Genomic DNA, 22057 nt, shown 5'->3' with positions numbered 1-22057 from the left:
ATGGGTGCAGCTACAGTCATTATTCAGATATCTCCTTTTACAGGCGGCGATTCCCTGCATGGTAAAAACAATCATAGTGGCTGTTCAGCCGCTTGATCGTTCTTACATGCAGCAGGAGGAGACATCCCCACCGCCCTCCTGTGCTTCTCCTGGCTTGCCCGTATGAACGGTGGGAAGGAGAAGGAATAAGTTCATTCTGGAAGTTGACCATAGAGAATCCAGCAGGCCAGATGGGCCCCCAGACGTCTTTATGATCTTTCGGAGGCCGGGCGCGATGTTATGACGTCACTTGAAAAAATGCCGCTGCCTCGGCTGGGAAGCCAGGATCGTTTTATTTTTTTGTTTGTTTTTTCAGGCTTCCCAGCCTAGAGGCGAGATGTGAGGACTTATAGACACCAGATCTCACTGTAAAGTGGACCTGTCACCCACTATTCCTATTACAAGGGATGTTTACATTCCTTGTAATAGGAATAAAATAGGAATAATAGGAATAAAAGTGATAAAAAAAAAAAGTAAAAAGAAAGTAAAAATGCATATAAAAGCAAAGGAGAAGGCCTTCAAAAAATACAAGGTTGAGGGATCATCCTCAGCATTCAGACTTTATAAAGAATGCAACAGGAAATGTAAGGGTGCAATTAGGACAGCTAAGACAGAACATGAAAGACACATAGCGGAGGAGAGCAAAAAAAATCCCAAGAAATTCTTTAAGTATGTAAACCGTAAAAAAGGGAGGACAGACCATATTGGCCCCATAAAGAATGAGGAAGGACATCTGGTTACAAAGGATGGGGAGATGGCGAAGGTATTGAATTTATTCTTCTCCTCAGTCTTCACGTGTGAATCGGGGGGCTTCAGTAACCATAACTGCAGTGTTTATCCTCATGACACAACACAGGAAGCACCTCCATGGTTAACAGAGGACGGAATTAAAATTAGACTTGAGAAACTTAACATTAATAAATCACCGGGACCAGATGGCTTGCATCCGAGGGTACTTAGGGAACTCATTTAAGTGATTGCCAGACCGTTGTTCCTAATTTTTACAGATAGTCTACTGACTGGAATGGTACCAGCTGATTGGAGAAAAGCCAATGTAGCACCAATATTTAAAAAGGGCCCAAAATACATCCCTGTGAATTACAGACCAGTTAGCCTAACATCAATAGTATGTAAACTCTTGGAGGGGATGATAAGGGACTATATACAGGATTTTAGTAATACGAACGGTATCGTTAGCAGTAATCAGCATGTATTCATGAAGAATCGTTCTTGCCAAACCAATCTATTAACCTTCTATGAGGAGGTGAGTTGCCATCTAGATAAAGGAAGGCCCGTAGACGTGGTGTATCTGGATTTTGCAAAAGCATTTGACACAGTTCCCCATAAACGTTTACTGTACAAAATAAGGTGCGTTGGCATGGACCATAGGGTGAGTACATGGATTGAAAACTGGCTACAAGGGCGAGTTCAGAGGGTGGTAATAAATGGGGAGTACTCGGAATGGTCAGGGGTGGGTAGTGGGGTTCCCCAGGGTTCTGTGCTGGGACCAATCCTATTTAATTTGTTCATAAACGATCTGGGGGATGGGATAAACAGTTCAATCTCTGTATTTGAGGACGATACTAAGCTAAGCAGGGCAATAACTTCTCCGCAGGACGTGGAAACCTTGCAAAAAGACCTGAACAAATTAATGGGGTGGGCGACTACATGGCAAATGAGGTTCAATGTAGAAAAATGTAAAATAATGCATTTGGGTGGCAAAAATATGAATGCAATCTATACACGGGGGGGAGAACCTCTGGGGGAATCTAGGATGGAAAAGGACCTGGGGGTCCTAGTAGATGATAGGCTCAGCAATGGCAGGCAATGCCAAGCTGCTGCTAACAAAGCAAACAGAATATTGGCATGCATTAAAAGGGGATCAACTCCAGAGATAAAACGATAATTCTCCCGCTCTACAAGACTCTGGTCCGCCCGCACCTAGAGTATGCGGTCCAGTTCTGGGCACCAGTCCTCAGGAAGGATGTACTGGAAATGGAGCGAGTACAAAGAAGGGCAACAAAGCTAATAAAGGGTCTGGAGGATCTTAGTTATGAGGAAAGGTTGCGAGCACTGAACTTATTCTCTCTGGAGAAGAGACGCTTGAGAGGGGATATGATTTAAATTTACAAATACCGGACTGGTGACCCCACAATAGGGATAAAACTTTTTCACAGAAGAGAGTTTAACAAGACTCGTGGCCACTCATTAAAATTAGAAGAAAAGAGGTTTAACCTTAAACTACGTAGAGGGTTCTTTACTGTAAGAGCGGCAAGGATGTGGAATTCCCTTCCACAGGCGGTGGTCTCAGCGGGGAGCATTGATAGCTTCAAGAAACTATTAGATAAGCACCTGAATGACCACAACATACAGGGATATACAATGCAATACTGACACATAATCACACACATAGGTTGGACTTGATGGACTTGTGTCTTTTTTCAACCTCACCTACAATGTAACTATGTAACTATGAAAGAAAAATAAAAGTAAAATAAACAATATAAAAAGAAATTGTGCCCCCATCTCCGCATGCTTGCGCGCAGAAGCGAATGCATACGTAGGTCGCACCCACATATGTAAATGACATTCAAACCACACATGTGAGGTATTGCCACGAACGTTAGAGCGAGGAGCAATAATTCTAGCACTAGACCTCCTCTAACTCTAAACAGGTAACCTGTAAAAAATTTTAAAGTGTCGCCTATGGGGATTTTTAAGTACCGAAGGTTGTCGCCATTCCACATGTTCAATTCACAATTTCAAAGCGTGACATGTTAGGTATCTATTTACTCGGCATAACATCATCTTTCACATGATGCAAAAAAATTGGGCTAATTTTGCTGTTTTTTTTTTTTTTTTTTCTTTAATGCAGTGCATTAATGCAGTGCATACACGTCACAGGTCCCAGAAGATTGCCTGGCCATTCGCAGTGCACAGCCGGGCATCCATAGTTAGAATGCCGGCGCCGCAAAGAGGAGGGGGAGAGGAGCGGGGCTTTGTGCGCCCCCATCGCTGGACCGTGGGTCAGGTGAGTGTCCGATTATTAAAAATCAGCAGCTACACTTTTTGTAGCTGCTGACTTTTAAATGGGTGGAACTCCGCTTTAAAGAGCTGGATGGAAAACTGTTGAGTTAACGGGAACTGCATCCTTTTAGATGCCTTCACTTTTCCGGTATTCAGACACACTGTGCCCACGGCAGAGGAGATTCCTTCATAGCAGGCTGTTTAGCATGGCTTGAAGGGATCTATTTAATTTCTCTCATTCAGCCCCCAGGGCTGAATAGAGTCATCTGTGTTTGAATGGCTAGCAGAAGGATTTGTGCCTGGGGCCTTGTCTGTCAACCCCCACTGGACTGAAAATCCTTTAAGTGTGGACCTAAAGGGTAGCAATGTTGTTACAAAGCACAGTGCCTGCTTGCTGTAAAATAAAGTACTATCATCTCTGTCCTTAAAAACCAAGTTCATCTTTTTGCAGAAAATAGCAGATATTGTAAAAACTGTGCAGGCTTGTGAAATGTTTGTTTATTTTATCCTCGCAATCGTAGGCAATTAGGGCCCCCCTTCGAAGCCTTGCTGAAAAGTTTCCAGCTAGCAATCCCCACATCCAGCCTTGTTGCTAAAGCACATGAACCGTTGGACATTCACCGAGCATTACATTGTTCTGTTGTCCTGGTTGTCCTGGTTTAGCCTGAAGTTTCCTGCTTGTGAAATTCTTACCTATTTGCTGCAGTGGTTCTGCTGGACCTGTGGTTCTCAGTGGCGGCTGGTGCTCAAAATTTTTTTGGGGTGGAGGGGCGCAAACAAACTGAAACAGTCTGAAAAATACTGAAAAAAACATCAATTGCAGCCACTGTGCCCATCAATTGCTGCTACTTTGCCCATCAGTTGCAACCTCACTGTGCCCATCAATTGCAGCCACTGTGCCCATCAATTGCAACCACTGTGTCCCTCAATTGCAACCACTGTGTCCATCAATTGCAACCACTGTGCCCATTAATTTCAGCCACTTTGCCTTTCAATTGCAACCTCACTGTGCCCATTAATTGTAGCCACTGACCATCATATGCAGCCTCACTGTGCCCATCAATTGCAGCCACTATGCCCATTATATGCAGCCTCACTGTGCCCATCAATTGCAGCCTCACTGTGCCCATCAGTTGCAGCCTCACTGTGCCGATCATATGCAGCCACTGTGGCCATCGTATGTAGCCTCACTGTGCCCATCATATGCAGCCACTGTGCCCATCAATTGCAACCTCACTGTGCTCATCAATTTCAGCCACTGTGCCCATTAATTGCAGTCACTGTGCACATCAATTACAACCTCATTGTGTCCATCAATTGCAGCCACTGTGATAGCTAACCGGCACCTAACCAACACAACCCCCCCTCACGGCACTTAACCAGCACAACCCTAAACCCCCCTGGCGGCATTTACCAGCAACCAGACCCCACCACCCACCCGCTCGCTCGTTGTCTGCCACTGTCATTTACCCCATCTTGTTGGGGGGGGGTCAAGCAGTGGATGACGGCAGCAAACTGTGGGATGGGCAGCGGGTCAGGCTGCGGCAAGCTGTGGGATGGGCAGCGTGATACTATCCCTTATTCATATAGGGGTGGCGTGGATAGAGGGAGCTGCCCCCGTGCGTCCTTAATGGACAGCCCGCCCCTGGTGGTTCTACTCACATGTGCTGCTGGCTTCTGTGTTCACCTATAGACGTCGCCTTCTCTAGTGTAGTTGGATATCTCTTTCCCTTCCTGGTCTGCCTCCCAGCCTGACACTGGGAGCAACTACATGGAGTGTTTTAAACCAAACCAGGAAAGGGAGTTTATTGGCAGGTTCTGGAACTGGGCTGAGACTTTCCTGCCACACTACATGATTTTCACTATTTATGTAAAAGAGAAGCGTGGTGTCACACATTAATTGTGTATACCCGGACTAGGTCATAGTCTTGCTGGACTGTGTTGGGCCGCAGCAAGGAACGCTTGACAATTTCAATATCAGAAGTCATAGGAGAGCATTGGAGCCTGCAGATGGTGTGTTTGGGAAAAGTATTAAAAAAAAAAAAAAAGAGTGAATGGGACTTTACAGTGGTTGTAAAGGCAGAAGGTTTTTTTATCTTTATTGCATTGCGATAAAAACCTTCAGTGTGCAGCAAACCCCCGCCCCCTTAGTCCCCCTAACACTTGCCTGAGGTCCCTCTCATTTCAGCAATGTGCACGAGTGCCTCGGCCGTCCATGACTCTCCCTCATGATTGGCTGAGACACAGCAGCTGCGCCATTGGCTCCCACTGCTTTCAATTAAAGCCAGTTAGCCAATGAGGAGAGAGAGAGGAGGGGCCGGGCTGAACCACGGCTCCGTGTCTGAATGGACACACAAAGCTGCGGCTCGGCTCGGGTGCCCCCATAGCAAGCTGCTGGCTGTGGGGGCACTCGACAGTAGGGAGCGGCCAGGAGAGACCTTTAGTATCACTTTAATTATGAATCTGACAGACACAACACCAGAGTATTAAAATTCGTATCATATTTTATTACAAAGTTTCAGCAAAACGCGCTCATTGCACATATACAGAAACATTAAAACAATACATAATTAAGGAGCTCAACTGAAAAGTCTATAAAGTTGCTATTGTGGTCTACGCGTTTCATCAGGACCTTCAAAAATCTCAAAATGAATTTCTCCCATTTTTTGTTGCAATGATGTATGTAAGGCTGTAAACAACAAACAAATATGAATAGCAAAACAAATATGATACACTATGTTGCCAAAAGTATTGGGACGCCTGCCTTTACACACACATGAACTTTAATGACATCCCAGTCTTAGTCCGTAGGGTTCAATATTGAGTTGGCCCGCCCTATAACAGCTTCAGCTCTTCTGGGAGGGCCGTCCACAAGGTTTAGGAGTGTGTCTATGGGAATGTTTGACCATTCTTCCAGAAGAGCATTTGTGAGGTCAGGCACTGATGTTGGACGAGAAGGCCTGGCTCGCAGTCTCCACTCTAATTCATTCCAAAGGTGTTCTATCGGGTTGAGGTCAGGACCAGTCAAGTTCCTCCACCACAAACTCACTCATCCATGTCTTTATAAACCTTGCTTTGTGCCCTGGTGCGCAGTCATGTTGGAACAGGAAGGGGCCGTCCCCAAACTGTTCCCACAAAGTTGGGGGCATGAAATTGTCCAAAATTGGTATACTGACACCTTAAGAGTTCTCTTCACTGGAATTAAGGGGCCAAGCCCAACCCCTGAAAAACAACCCCACACCATAATCCCCCCTCCACCAAATGATTTGGACCAGTTCACAAAGCAAAGATGTTTATCACAGCCAACAATCATAAACACCAGGACAGGACCATCCAAAGGTCATATCTAAGAAGCCTTGACTGGCCTGCACCTCAACCTGATGGAACACCTTTAGGATGAATTAGAGTGGAGACTGCGAGCCAGGCCTTCTCGTCCAACATCAGTCTCTCTAATTAGGCAAATTAGGCGGTCGCCTAAGGCCTCGCACTCCCAGAGGCCTCGCGGCTGCATAATTGGCCTAATGCGTGTGTTACAGTGGAATGGAATGTCCCCCCCAGTCAGTGTCCTCAACGCGCGGCCTGCAGTGCACGCCACTAGGTTTCCCTGTCCAGGGGCGGACTGACCACTTCCACACTGCCTGAGGTCCCATGGTCAGTGGGTGGCTCTGAGGGTGGCTCCCCTCCCACGGCTCCACCCCTTCTACCACTATCCGTGGATCTCTGCCATGTGCAGAGCCGGGAAAATGCCCGTCGCCTGTATTGGCCGAGCAGCTCCCTGATCTACTCTCCACGATGGACCTGCTAGAGCTGGCGCTGCTGCCTGGTAATCATCGAGGAGCCAGTCTGCCAGCCAGAGCCTCAAGGTACTGCGAGATGGTCCTGCTGCCCAACACTGACACAGCATCCCCCACCAAGGGAGCCCCAAAATTCAACGCTGCCTGTGACCTCACACACAGCCTTGATGATCTTTAAGCCATCTGGCCAATGCCAATAAAGTTCATGTGCGTGTAAAGGCAGGCGTCCCAATACTTTTGGTAATATAGTGTAAGACATGCACATTTATAATAAATATTGAGGCAGTTCTGTGCCCACAAAAAAATAAAAAATAAAAAAATAAATCTATCTGAGCTCAAACCCCTCTTACCCAGACTCCGTCCTAGATGTATAAGCGGGCAATCACCAAACCCCGCCTTACTTTCTGCCTTATAAGCGGGTACAACAAAGGGGTTCCCAGATGACCCCATTACCAACACAGGGATTGGGGCACTATATAGCAATGCTATAAAACTCTAGTTAATACTTTTACTTGCACCATGAAAAAAAAAATAAATAAAAAAAAGGACAGTCATGAATCCTATTCCTTTAACTGGCAGTTGTCAGCCTATGAATGAGTTCCAATCGTAAAATAAACCCCGATCTGCACGGAACGTCGGCGCCCGTTTTCGTACAACGGCGGCAGAGGATTACCAGCTTTCCACCACACACCACAGTTTACGCATTTGGCTTCGAATGTTGTTTTCAGAGACAAACATGCCGCTCGCCTCACAGCAAAATATCTGAAAATGTCTAAACGAATATTAAGCAGACCGCGGCGAACAAATCCCCAGCTGGCGTGTGTTTATCTCAGCCAAACGTAACGCAAATGCCCAGGTTTGTTTTTTTTTTTTTTTTTTTTTTTTTTACATTGATGACCAATCCTCTGATTACTTGGTGTCTGTGTATTTTTTGCCGTGATGGAATAATGGACGGGTGGCAGGAAAAAGAAAAGCCGGAGCGACAGAAAGCGGAGGGGAGTCAATAAAAAAAAAAAAAAAAAAAATGCACTGTGGCAGCGCCAACAGCCGATGACCCCGGCCTGTCTGCCGCCGTTTGATGTGGGAGATTGGACAACCGAAAAAAAAAAAAATACACAAACCTGCAACCAATAATTAGCTTATTCATGCAAGCCACGCCGCCGAGACAAATGTTGTGTGAGCGTAATTACATCCTGACAAGCGCTGTTTAAAGGTTACTTTTTATCTACAAAGCCAAGAATTGGATTTGCTTGGATGTTGCTTAACCACTTGCTTACCGGGCACCTAAACCCCCCCTTCATGCCCAGGCCAATTTTCAGCTTTCGGCGCTCTCACGCTTTGAATGACAATTGCGCGGTCATGCTACACTTTACTCATATGACATTTTTATCATTTTTTTCACACAAATAGAGCTTTCTTTTGGTGGTGTTTAATCACCTCTTGGTTTTAATTTTTTCCTAAACAAAAAAAGACAGAAAATTTTGAAAAAAAAAAAAAAATCATGTTTTATAGTTTGTTATAAAATTTTGCAAACAGGCAATTTTCCTCCTTCATTGATATGCGCTGATGAGGTGGCACTGATGGGCACTGATAGGCACAGATAAGGCGGCACTGATAGGCACAGAGTTTTGCAGCATTTTTGTTGTAGCATTTTTTTTTTTTTAGCAAAACGCTACTCCAGGGGTAGGCAGCCTTAACCGCTTGCCGTTCAGCGCACAATGATATACGTCGGCAGAATGTCACGCTGCGCAAATGGGCGTACCCTTTAAATCGAGGGCTAGTGTGCCCATGAGTCCCATGGACTCGATGTCCGTCGGTGGCCCGCAATCATGGCACGGAGAGGCAGAACGGGGAGATGCCTATGTAAACAAGGCATTTCCCTGTTCTGCCTAGCAACATGACAGGGATCTTACTGCTCCTAGTGATCTCTGTCATGTTCTAGTGAGCCCATCCCCCCTACAGTTAGAACACGCTGAGGGAACACACTTAACCCCTTGATCGCCCCCTAGTGTTAACCCCTTCCCTGCCAGTGACATTTACACAGTAATCAGTGCATTTTTATAGCACTGATCGCTGTATAAATGTGAACGGTCCCAAAATAGTGTCAAAAGTGTTCGATGTGTCCGCCACAATGTCGCAGTCACGATAAAAATCGCAGATCACCGCCATTACTAATTAGAAAAATGCCATAAATCTATCCCCTATTTTGTGGACGCTATAACATTTGGGCAAACCAATCAATATACGCTTATTGCGATTTTTTTTTTTTTTTTTTTTTTTTACCAAAAATATGTAGAAGAATACATATCGACCTAAACTGAGGAAGAAATTTTGTTTTTTTATATATTGTTTGGGGATATTTATTATAGCAAAAAGTAAGAAATATTGCTTTACCACCAAAAGAAAGCTCTATTTGTGGGGAAAAAAAGGACGTCGATTTTTTTTTTTTTTTTTTGGGTGCAACGTCGCACGACCGAGCAATTGTCAGTTAAAGCGACGCAGTGCTGAATCGCAAAAAATGGCCTGGTCAGGAAGGTTAGAGAGGTGGAGATCTACCTGAACAACATGGGAGAAGTCAAAGATCACCGGGCACAGTGTCGCCTCCTCACACCTGATTTAAACCTCTAATTGCCAAACTACCGTGTCACAATTGCGTGCATTGCACTGCAATAATGGGTTAAAATAAGGCAGTGAAGAGGCAACATATAGCCTCCGCACCACCTGTCAAACACACTTGGATCCCTTTTCAGGGGAGTCCAGTGCCTGCTGCACTTGTGAACGAGTTAGTTGCATTGGGAAAGAGGATTTGTGCTAGGGGGGGGGGGGGGGGGTTTGTGCTAGAAGAGGTTGTATGGTAGAGGGGGGATTGAATTTGTGCTAGGAGGGGATTTTTTTTTTTGGGGGGGGGGGGGATTCATGCTAGTAGGGATGATTGGGGGTATTTATGCTAGGAGAGGAAATTTTGGGGTGGGGGCGGATTTGTGCTAGAAGGGGGGATGAGGGGAGAATTTTTGTGCTAGGAAGGGGGAAAGGGGGGGAGAGTTTGTGTTAGGAGTAGGAGGGGGGGATTTGGAGTGGGGGGAGAGGATTTGCGCTTGGAGGGGACATTTGAGGGGTAGAGGTTTAACTGCTTCCCGACCGCTTCACGCAGATATACTGCGGCAGAAGGGCTTTTTTTCAAAATCGTCGCTATTTTTTTTGTTTATAGCGCAAAAAATAAAAAACTGCAGAGGTGATCAAATACCACCAAAAGAAAGCTCTATTTGTGGGGGAAAAAAAAGGACGTCAATTTTGTTTGGGAGCCACGTCGCACGACCGCGCAATTTTCAGTTAAAGCGACGCAGTGCTGAATCGCAAAAAGTGCTCTGGTCTTTGGCCAGTCAAATGGTCCGCCGGGGCTTAAGTGGTTAATGCTAGGAGGGTTTTTTTTTTTTTTTTTTTTTTGGGGGGGGGGGGGGGTTCAGAGAGGGAGGATTTGAGCTTGGAGGGGGGAGTAGGGGGAATTTCAGCAGGGGGGCGGATTTGTATTGGGAGGAGGAGGAATTTATGCTCTGGAATGGCAGGTCGGCAAGCCCAGACTGCGATTTAACAGTCACCTGTCCGAGATCTACTGGTTGCTGACCCCCCACTGAACTCCAACAAGAGCTTATAGTTTAAAAACGCTCATAAACGCCTTTTTTTTTTTTTTTAATAGAGTTAGAGCGTTTTTACAGCTTAAAATTTACTTTCAAAACCCTCTAATTCTGGGGGGGGTTTCTAGCCAGAAAACGCCCGGCTAAAATGTGTGCATGGACTATCTCTATACAGGGTGTGGAAAAGATCCGAGTCCCCAGGAGAGGGGTCTTCTGGGTCTTCTGTCCGGGTACACGGAAACCTGTAGGGCTCAACCATGAATGGGATTTGTCACATTTTTATGAACGAATAAAGTACATCCTGGGTTTTTGTTACTGGTGATGTTGGATGTGTTGTGCATTCAGAGATGGTATTCTGCATACCTTGGATCTGTAACGAGGGGTTATTTGAGTTACTGTTGCCTTTTTTATCATCTGGAACCAGTCTGCCCATTCTCCTCTGACTTCAACAAGCCATTTACCTCCACACAACTGCCGCTCACTGGATATTTTCTCTTTTCCCCACCATTCTATATCAACCCCGAGAGATGGTTGTGCGTGAAAATCCCAGAAATACACAGACCAGCCCGTCCGGCACCGACAACCATGCCGCGTTCAAAGTCACTTCAACCCCCTTTCTTCCCCCATTCTGCTGCTTGGTTTGAACTTCAGCAAGTCGTCTTCACCACGTCTAGATGCCTAATTGCACTGAGCTGCTGCCATGTGATTGGCTGATTAGCAGTTTGTGTTACCAAGCGATTGAACAGGCGTACCTAATAAAGTGGCCGGTGAGTGTATATCTAGTTTCTTATGACACAGTCTTCCCACGGTGAAGATTGACAGAACTAAATAATAGCCACAAGCAAGCGTGCTTATGTAATGTTGAAGTGGAGGGTTTTTTTTTTTGTTTTTTTATACATTTAGTTTTTTTCTATTTTTAACATTTTAAGTGATTGTAGAAAATAAGGATAATAAATTCCACAACCAGAAGGGCTAGACCATTTCAAATGCCATCACGGCACATCAGCTGTCATAAGGATGCGCTGAGGATCTTTCTGTAGAAATCGAGGAGAAAGAGAGACAATTCAAAACAGATGGCGCCGTATGATGGGAGCCGTACATAATGACAGTGCGGGCTTCCTCCTTCCAAAAATCCCCAACATCAATTACCTGCTGAAATACGAGTACAGCTGGAGAGCGCCAAAGCTAATGATACACTCTCGAGAAGACGTTTATTACGGCACAGACGTGGAGGAAAGCAAGCGTTTCAAGAAATATAAAAGGGTTCGCCATATAGTCTCTAAACATGGATGATTAGCGAGGAGTCGGGTTTTCATAAACACTAGATGCAATGGCTGTTGCCGCCGGCGATAAAACGGTAACTCTTACAAGACAATTAGTAGTAAAACGTAAGTGAAATGTGCGCTTTCGCGAAGGTCAGGCTTCGAATCGGCAGTGACACCATGCAGCATTTACCTATGTCTAGGTTTCACAAAGTCTAGGAAGTCCAACACTGGCAAACTGCAAGGCCTGGGACCCGAGTGCAGGATGCATTGTACCTCTGTAGATGGTTTCAACTGGTCCAAATCAATCGCTTTACTGCTTTACGGCTTGTGCCAGGAAAAATGTGTTACTCTTTGATGCTACTCTTTGATGTAGGGGCTAACCCATGTAAGAGGAATCCATCATCAGCAGCAAAACTACTCAGCACTCTGAGATCTTCCTGAAGGCCCAAACAAAATGCCAGTGCCCAGCTTTACCTATTGTTCTGCTGTGCAAGAAATGCCGGCAACTCGATTGCTTCCTCTTAAATCTTTATTGAGCACTAACAGCAGTGCGACATCTAAAGTGCTAACATGTTTCGGCCGGAGGCTTCTTCATAGCATGCTATGAGGAAGCCTCCGGGCCAAAACATGTTAGCACTTTAGATGTAGCACTGCTGTTTGCTTCCTCTTAAATCTTTATTGAGCAGCAAAACTACTCAACAAACTGAGATCTTCCTGAAGGCCCAAACAAAATGCCAGTGCCCAGCTTTACTTATTGTTCTGCTGTGCAAGAAATGCTGGCAACTCGATTGCTTCCTCTTAAATCTTTATTGAACACTAACAGCAGTGCGACATCTATAGTGCAAACATGTTTCGTCCGGAAGCTTCCTCAGCTATGATAGGTACGTTTCGAAATGGGAGCGAAACTTGACGACCTCTATAGAATTAGAGGATTGGATGGAGCAAGGCATGGTCATCCATCGCCAAATGTTCTTTTAATACGGTTACCATGGAAGCAGCCTACAAGGTCCTCCTCTGCAGGTTTGGGTTGGGTTTCCGGCCCGCATAGCTCATACAAATCCATCGTACAATGATAGATGCTTCCGGGGATGTGGCTATCGCGGAGATGAGATACACATTTGGTGGTCCTGCCCACGACTGGTGGGATTCTGGTCCAGGGTCTATGGCCTCCTGTTAACCCTTTTTTCATGTACCTTTCCACAAAGACGCCCGGCATGCTTTACTCCATTTCCCCCTCCTGGGCCTCTTCTCCTACCAACAAAAGCTGGCCACCTACCTCTTCACTGGTGCAAAACGCCCTAATGCTAGAGCCTGGTGGAAGCCCTCGGTTGGTATTACAGAAGTGAAGAGCATTTTGACCACCCTCATGTTACATGAAAAGATGACCAGTGTACCTCAAGACACCCATGCTAAGTTCCTCAAAGTGTTGAATCCATGGTAGTCTTATGCTCTCCCTGCTCTGCCCCCAGCCAGCTTGGGTATTCCAGACCGTTCCAATATACCACCCACCCGCAGGCCCTGAGCTCTTTTCTTGTCTAAGTCTACACCTCCTCCTTTCCCATTCTTATCTAGCCTGTCTCTCCTCCTCACTTCTGGCCTAATTCTACATCTTCTTTTTCTCTTTCCTCCCTCTTACCTTCGCTCTTCCCACATCTCCCTTCCCCACCCTATCCTCCCTACCCCCCCCCTTCTTTCTTTATTTTGTTTGCCCATTTTGATTTGTCTGTTAGTCTTACTAAGTCTTGGACCTCCGAGTCAAGTTACTCATTCCCACTTCCGGCTCAGTCGCAGGATGCTTTTACTGTTTGCCTTTACATTTAAAAAAATGTTGTTTGTATTTACGTGAAATGTGGTGTTTTGTTCCCCTGTGCGGGACCACTTTGCCTTCCTTTTCTTCAAGCCAGGATAAAGTCTCCCACCCTCCCCTCCTTCTATCACGTTCTCTACAACTTCATCTTCATTTTCTTTCTAAACTTTCTGTGGGATCCTCTGTAATGTCATCTGTGATTGACGGTTGGTGGGTGTTTCGTCTACTCCTGAAAAATGGACCCTTTTTTTTCAAATTCCTATAATAGTTTTTATTTAACAGAATAATTGTTCCTAATTGTCATGACAATCAAAGCTTAGACTAAGGACAGAAATATTGAAGCCTTTTACAAAGTCTATAAGAGAATTCTGAGTTGTTCTGCTAATTAACCGAACATCTACAGAACTTAAAGTGGACCTCTCCTAACTTCTGAAGTAAGTCTGAATTAATAAATTCCTGATATATCACAATGTACACAACCGTTTCAAGCTCTAGCTTTTATCTTTAAAGTGGTTCTATTGGCTGAAGGTCTTTTACCTTAATGCATTTTCAGCATTAAGGTAAAGAAAAAAAACTTTCTTTGTCCAGCCATCCCTTATACTTACCTGAGCCCGATCTCGATCCAGCGATGTGCATGGGAGCCGCGTCTCTCTCGACCCTCTCCCGACATTGCACGGGTCACTCACCCTGTACATTGGGTACCCTTCGCCACGCACAGGCTCACCCATGCCCCGGGACGGACCAGGCGGGGACTGCGGTCATCTGAAAAGTCTAACATTAAGGCAGTTTTCCGACTTAGAGATGAGCTATTACACTGTGATAGCAGTAGAAGCGCTACCCCGCACTACACACTGTCACTTGATGTACACTATATTACCAAAAGTATTGGGACACCTGCCTTTACACGCACATGAGCTCTAATGGCATCCCAGTCTTAGTCGGTAGAGTTCAATATTGAGTTGGCGCACCCTTTGCAGCTATAACAGCTTCAACTCTTCTGGGAAGGCCATCCACAAGGTTTAGGAGTGTGTCTATGGCAGTGGTGTCCAAACTATGGCCCTCCAGTTGTTAAGGAACTACAACTCCCATCATGCCTAGTCATGTCTGTGAATGTCAGAGTTTTACAATGCCTCATGGGAAGTGTAGTTCCGCAACAGCTGGAGGGCCGTAGTTTGGACACCCCTGGTCTATGGGAATGTTTGACCATTCTTCCAGAAGCGCATTTGTGAGGTCAGGCGCTGATGTTGGATGAGAAGGCCTGGTGTTCTGTCGGGTTGAGGTCAGGACAGTCAAGGCTTCTTATATATGACCTTTGGATGGTCCTGTCCCGGTATTTGTGATTTGTTGGCTGAGATAAACATCCAGGAGCTGGGAATTATGTTTGTTGTGGTCTACTTAGTAATATTGGGATATTTCTCTATGACCACTATTGCCAAAATAAAGTCAGACTGGAGAAGCTGCATCCCTGATAGGAAACTGGCATCTTCTGCCTTTGTTTTATGGAAATAGCTGATGATATGCTGATCTTCCCGACTCCTCAGACGCACTACAAATTCTTACAATGACAACTGCCGATTGTGTGTGCCAGACCGGTCCTCCTTATACCATACAACTAAAATCTTGGAGCATGCGTAATCCTTCCTTCAATACCCACTTCAGCTCCAAAAAGGTTTTAACCCCCCCCGACCATTTTTTTGCTATTCAGCACTGCACTACTTTAACTGGCAATTACACAGTTGAGACGTCTGACGTCATTGCGCACTGGGACGATGCGGACAACTTGTTGGTTAGAAACTTCCATTTACATTGCTGTTTATCGATTACTTACAAGGGAATGTAATATTTTATATCAAATACATCTTTTTATTGGGACATACTACACTATGCCATGCTCCTTCCATCTTTCTTTATATGCTTGGGAGTGATCTAAGAAAGTGTGGACATTGAAGGGGCATCCTAAGAGGAGGAATGGTACATCTCCAATGACACCAGTCCAGGATTATTTTGGCTGAGCCTTTTCTGACCTTCTTTAGGAGGTCCACATCAATGGGTGTTGATGGTGGCTATCCTTGGATACACCCAGTTGGGGCATTGCTCGCCTGCTGCCTTCCTCGGATGTGGTAGCCGTTTCTCAGGTTCCCTCTCTGGAATTGAACCCTGATTCCCCGTTACCCGTGGTCACCATGGTTGGCGGGGGGCATCAGTTGGACCTGACCACGGAACCGCCCCGTCGCTCCAGCCCGCACCGCGCACCATACCCACCCCCCTGGTCGCCAGCTCACTCATCCTGTGCTGCCCCTGGACCGACATGAGGAGACGACGGCGGCTTCCCCCCTCAGTCTCCTCCATGTCCCGGCTCCGTCGGTCGGGCTTCCCATGCTTCAGCATCGCGGCGGTCGTACGTCTCCTTCCTAACAAAGAGGGGGGATTTCGGGACTTTGAGGTGGGTGAGAGTGGCTAAATGATAAGTCGGTTTTGAAAGGATACCTTTATTGTCAAAAAGCATCACAGCATAACATCAATGCAATGAGTAAATATGCAATCACATGTTAAAAAAAACATGTATGGTGAAAATAGTAATGCAGCATGGCAGGGCCATAGTATAGTAAATCGTAAGATCTTCCATGTGGAAACAAAATAAGATCACAGAAATCTAGTACATACAGTATATTGGAATCAATAAATCATCTACAGAATAGGTGTATATAAAATGACACTCTTCAGGGGCAGGTGCACTTGGGTTCACAACAAAACATGAATAAAGCTGGCCATACACCTATAGATTATCTGCAGATTTTCTATGGTTAGATGGAAAAAGTGCAACAGATTTCTCCATGTTCGCTAAACTGTGTGGATGGAGGAATCTCCCACTTTTTCCATCTAACCATAGAAAATCTGCAGATAATCTATAGGTGTATGGCCAGCTTTAGTCAATATGTACCATGGTTGAAACCATATGTGGGAGAAGTATATACATATAGGGAGAGAGATGTAAACTCATCCCTTGTCAGAAGCCATGAAATCAGGCTGAGACAGAAGTACAATTAAATCACACTTGTTTAATAATAAAAGTAAAAAGAACAAACGTAGTCAAAACAGCCAAAGTTCAGTAAACGGAACGGATAGTCAGCCAAGCCAGAAGTCAGGAATCAATGTAGTGGGACAGCAAGCAGGATCTGGAGCCAGAAGGGATGTCAGCAAAGCAAGTCTTGAACAGGATCGCAGGAGATAGTCTCTGTGATGTTGACCAAGGCGAAGGAGGAGATCCTCTGGACTGGACGGCTTAAGTAGGCAGGACTGACAGTCAGGATATCAACAACAGGTGAGTAACTGTGGAGAGAGATAGGAGCTGGCAATTAGCTGACAGCTGAGCGGTCAGCTCAGAGAAGGAAGGGCTGAGCCCAGCCCTGACATCCCTATGGATGCTTACAAGCCTGTAGAGTCTGTGTCTGTGCATCCAGATAGGGAGGGCTGCCAAAGGTATAATTCCCGAGAGCTGAGTTCGGAACCCAGCATTGAAAATACTGGGCGCAATCCATGATCCCAACACAGATGAGCAATACATAACCAAATGGTGGTAGGTCTTCTTCCTCCTAATAGGCCAATAGGTTGGCTTCTCCTTTTGGCCAATCGGGAAACAGGGTTCCTGATTGGCCGGGAGAAGAATTAGTGAGACAATATTCATTCGCTATTGTCACACTACTGGGTGGGCTCAGGGCGCAATGCTCTGTGCCCCAAGCCCACCATTTTTTAAAGCCTATTAGGGCCTCAGGCTCCAATCAGGTGCTTCGAAAAAACACACCCCCCTCATTGGAATCCATGTGCCCGGTGCCCTGCATGTAGATTAGCGGGGGTTGGATGCATGGATAGGGGGGGCAGCACCCCTAATGGACGGGCCGCCACTGGTTACACCTAGTCTCTTTTGGTGTGGAATATGGTTTGGACCACTTCTGATGGGGAGTTCTGAACTTTCTTTAAAGGATCGTCTCATTTAATTGGACTCTCTTTTTAGCGGTGTTCCTATTTTTAAAAAAAAGTTTATGTTATGATGTTATTCCAGCATTAATGTGCCAGCAGCTTATATATGTGATTTATAGCTAGCGCAGCCTTTTACTGTGTATTACTAATGCAACGCTGTACCCAAATTAAATTTATAACATTTCTTATACACAAATAGAGCTTTCTTTTGGTGGTATTTGATCACCTCAGTGTTTTGTTTTTTGTTTTTTGTTTTTGCGATATAAATAAAAAAAGACAGAGAATTTTGAAAAAAAAAAAAAAAGTTTTACTTTCTGCTATAAAATATATAAAAATCAAAATTCTTCACAAATTTTGGCCAAAATTGTATTCTGCTACATATCTTTGGTAAAGCAAAAATCCCGAAGAGTGTATATTGATTGGTTTGTGTAAAAGTTGTGCCGTCTAAAAATTATGGGATATATACCAGAATTATTTTTTTTATTCTACTATTGGAGTGATCAGTGACTTATAATGGGACTGGGATCATGCGACAGGGAAATCTGACACTAACTGACACTGACATCACCAATACAGTAATCAGTGATAATACTATACACTGACACTACTAATGACACTGGCTAGGAAGGGGTTGACATGTAGGAAAATCAAGGGGTTAAAGCAGAGCTGTGAAAAGTGTGACGTGCATTTGTATTCAGCCCCCCCATAGTGCGCCTTCCTCTGCAATTACAGCTGCAAGTCTTTTTGGGGATGTCTCTACCAGCTTTGCACATCTAGAGAGGGACATTTTTGCCCATTCTTCTTTGCAAAATATCTCAAGCTCTGTCAGATTGGATGGAGAACGTCTGTGAACAGCACTTTTCAAGTCTTGCCACAGATTCTCAATGTGATTTAGGTCTGGACTGTGACTGGGCCATTCTAACACATGAATATGCTTTGATCTAAACCATTCCATTGTAGCTCTGGCTGGATGTTTCGGGTCGTTGTTCTGCTGGAAGGTGAACCTCCGCCCCAGTCTCAAGTCTTTTGTAGACTCTAACAGGTTTTCTTCTAAGATTGTCCTGTATTCGACTCCATCCATCTTCCCGTCAACTCTGACCAGCTTCCCTGTCCCTGCTGAAGAAAAGCATCCCCACCACATGATGCTGCCACCACCATGTTTCACGGTGGGGATGGTGTGTTCAGGGTGATTTGCAGTGTTAGTTTTCATCCACACATAGCGTTTTACTTTTAGGCTAAAAAGTTCTGTTTTGGTCTCATCTGACCAGATCACCTTCTTCCACATGTTTGCTGTGTCCTCCAAATGGCTTCTCACAAACTACAAACAGGACTTCTTATGACTTTCTTTCACCAATGTCTTTCTTCTTGTCACTCTTCCATAAAGGTCAGATTTGTGGAGAACACGACTAAAACTTGTCCTGTGGACAGATTCTCCCACCTGAGCTGTGGATCTCTGCAGCTCCTCCAGAGTTACCATGGGCCTCTTGGCTCTTCTCTGATGAATGCTCTCCTTGCCCGGCCGGTCAGTTTAGGTGGACGGCCATGTCTTGGTAGGTTTGCAGTTGTGCCATACTATTTCCATTTTCCGATGATGGATTGAACAGAGCTCTGTGAGATGTTCAAAGCTTGGGAGATTTTTTTATAACCTAACCCTGCTTTATACTTCTCCGCAACTTTATCCCTGACCTGTCTGGTGTGTTCCTTGGCCTTCATGATGCTGTTTGTTCACTAAGGTTCTATAACAAACCTCTGAGGGCTTCACAGAACAGCTGTATTTATACTGATATTAAATTACACACAGGTGGACTCTATTTACTAATTAGGTGACTTCTGAGGGCAATTGGTTCTACTAGATTTTAGTTAGGGGTATCAGAGTAAAGAGAGCTGAACACAAATGCACACCACATTTGTTTATTTGTAAAACATTTGAAAACCATTTATCATTTTCCTTCCACTTCACAATTATGTGACACTTTGTGTTGGTCTATCACATAAAATCCCAATAAAATACATTTACGTTTTTGGTTGTAACATGACACAATGTGTAAAATATCAAGGGGTATGAATACCTTTTTAAGGCACTGTATATATAATACTGCCCCAGGTGTGTCTACACTTACCTGTTCAATTACCAGGGGCCCATCCAGCTTGTTACTGAACATCACGGCCGGGACAAGGGGTGGGCAGGAGGGTTGGCTGCCCTGGGCACTGTGGTGTCATGTGAGGTGGGGGCACAACGAGATTGGGGGGGGGCAGATTTGTGTTGGAAGGGAGAATTTGGGGGTTGGCAGGGGTAAGTACTGTTCTAGAAGGGGATTTTTTTTTTTGGAGGGGGGGGGAGTTCTAAGAGTAGTGATTTGGGGGATTTGTGTTGGGAGGGGGGCAAAGATTTGTGCTGGGAGGGGGGATTTGAAGTGGGGGAGAAGATGCGTACTAGGAGGGAAATTTTAGGGGCAGAGGGTTTTTTTGGGGGGGGGGGATTGGGGGGCTTTGAACTGGGGGATGGGGGGGCAAAGATTTGTGCTGGATGGGGGGAGAAGATGTGTACTAGGAGGGAATTTTAGGGGTAGAGGGTTTTTTTTTTGGGGGGGGGGCTTTGAGCTGGGGGATGGGGGGCAAAGATTTGTGCTGGGAGGGGAGATTTGAAGTGGGGGTGGGAAGATGTGTGCTAGGAAATTTTAGGGGTAGGGGGTTTATTTTGAGGGGGGGAATTGGGGAGGTTTGAGCTAGGGGGCAGAGATTTGTGCTGGGAGGGGGGATTTCAGCAGGGAATAGATTTGTACTAGGAGAATCACACATAACACAGCAAGAGTAGTGAGTCCATGAATGTGTCTGGTGCTGTAGAGGGGGCACGCTGCCCATACACTGAACTGGAGAGGTTGTCCATATTGGGCTGCAGTGAGATGTGAAGGGGGTGGGCCTTATGATGCTTATTTTACGACATCATGCAGTTCCTTTTTTTTTTTACTTTATTTAAAGTGCACAAAGTGCAGCGCAGTGGCATCTACTACAATGCCATAAAAGTCACCGTGCCTGCATTATATGGCAGATAATTGCACCACACTGTATTGGGGGGACACACATCTGTCCGGTTGGGATCAGAGGCTTTGTCTGTGCAGCTGCTGCATCCCAATAGACATGAATGGGAGCGCTTGCGCGGGAATGCAAGGAACATTCGATGGCCCTTCACACGGGTAATACAGACAGGAACACCTTGTGAATGAGGCCAAAACCGTTTGTTTTTTTTTTTTTTGCAAAAAGAACAAAAACGCTTCCCTAACTAACTCTAACTTCTCTAACTGCTAGAAACAGAAAAAAAAGAATAGCCTATTAAAAGATGAAAGTAAAAAAATTAAAATAAAATAAGCTTCTGTTGCAATACTCGTCTTCAATCCAGGGCTGTCCAGGTGCCATGTACAGTACAGCGGGCAGAAATAATGTATTGTGCATCTGAGGTATGTACTGTGCAGAGAAGACAGTGTAGTGCCCGCTGACATTGGTGTCAGTAGCACAGTGCCCCCCTCCCATTTGGTTGGTGGGCCATGCTGATATCAGTGGTGTAGCATCCCTGCCATGCTGGCATCAATGGATATATGCCCCTGCTATGCTGGTATCAGTGGTGTAGCATCCCTACCATACTGGCATCAGTGAGTATATGCCCCTGCCATGCTGGCATCAGCGGTGTAGCAGCCATGCTATGCTGACATCAGTGGTGTAGTGGCCATGCTATGCTGACATCAGTGGTGTAGTGGCCATGCTATGCTGGCATCAGTGGTGTAGCATCCCTGCCATGCTGGATTCAGTGGTGTAGCAGCCATGCCATGCTGGCGCCAGTGGTGTAGCATCCCTACCATGCTGACATAAGTGGGTATATGACCCTGCCATGATGACATCAGTGGGCATATGTCCCTGCCATGCTGGCATCAGTGAGTATATGCCCATGCCATGCTGGCATCAGTGGTGTAGCATCCCTGCCATGCTGATATAAGTGGGTATATGCCCCTGCCATGCTGGCATCAGTAAGTATATGCCCCTGCCATGCTGGCATCAGTGGTGTAGCGACCATACAATGCTGGCATCAGTGGTGTAGCATCCCTGCCATGCTGATATAAGTGGGTTTATCCCCCTGCAATGCTGGCATCAGTATCTGCCCCTGCCATGCTGGCATCAGTGCCCAGGCACACCCTAATCACCCCATGCACATTAGTATTATCGCTCTGTGTAGCAGCAGGAACATATGAAAGATCTACCTCTTACTGGCTCTGCCATAAGAGAAGTGTCAATGCTCTTCTCTTTTACTGTGCCAACAGAGAGATCAATGTGCCGGGGTCATATATATGTAGACACACACATGCATGTGTGTTTGAGCTTTAGGGTGCACGCCCTAATGCAATAGGCTGCGCACACCTATGTGTAACGACCATACCATGCTGACATCAGTGGGTATATGCCCCTGCCATGCTGACATCAGTGGTGAAGCATCCCTGCCATGCTGGCATCAGTAAGTATATGTCC

This window comes from Aquarana catesbeiana, linkage group LG12 (genome assembly GCF_042186555.1).
Source record: "Aquarana catesbeiana isolate 2022-GZ linkage group LG12, ASM4218655v1, whole genome shotgun sequence".
Lineage (NCBI taxonomy): Eukaryota > Metazoa > Chordata > Amphibia > Anura > Ranidae > Aquarana > Aquarana catesbeiana.
Note: the sequence above shows the minus strand (reverse complement) of the source record.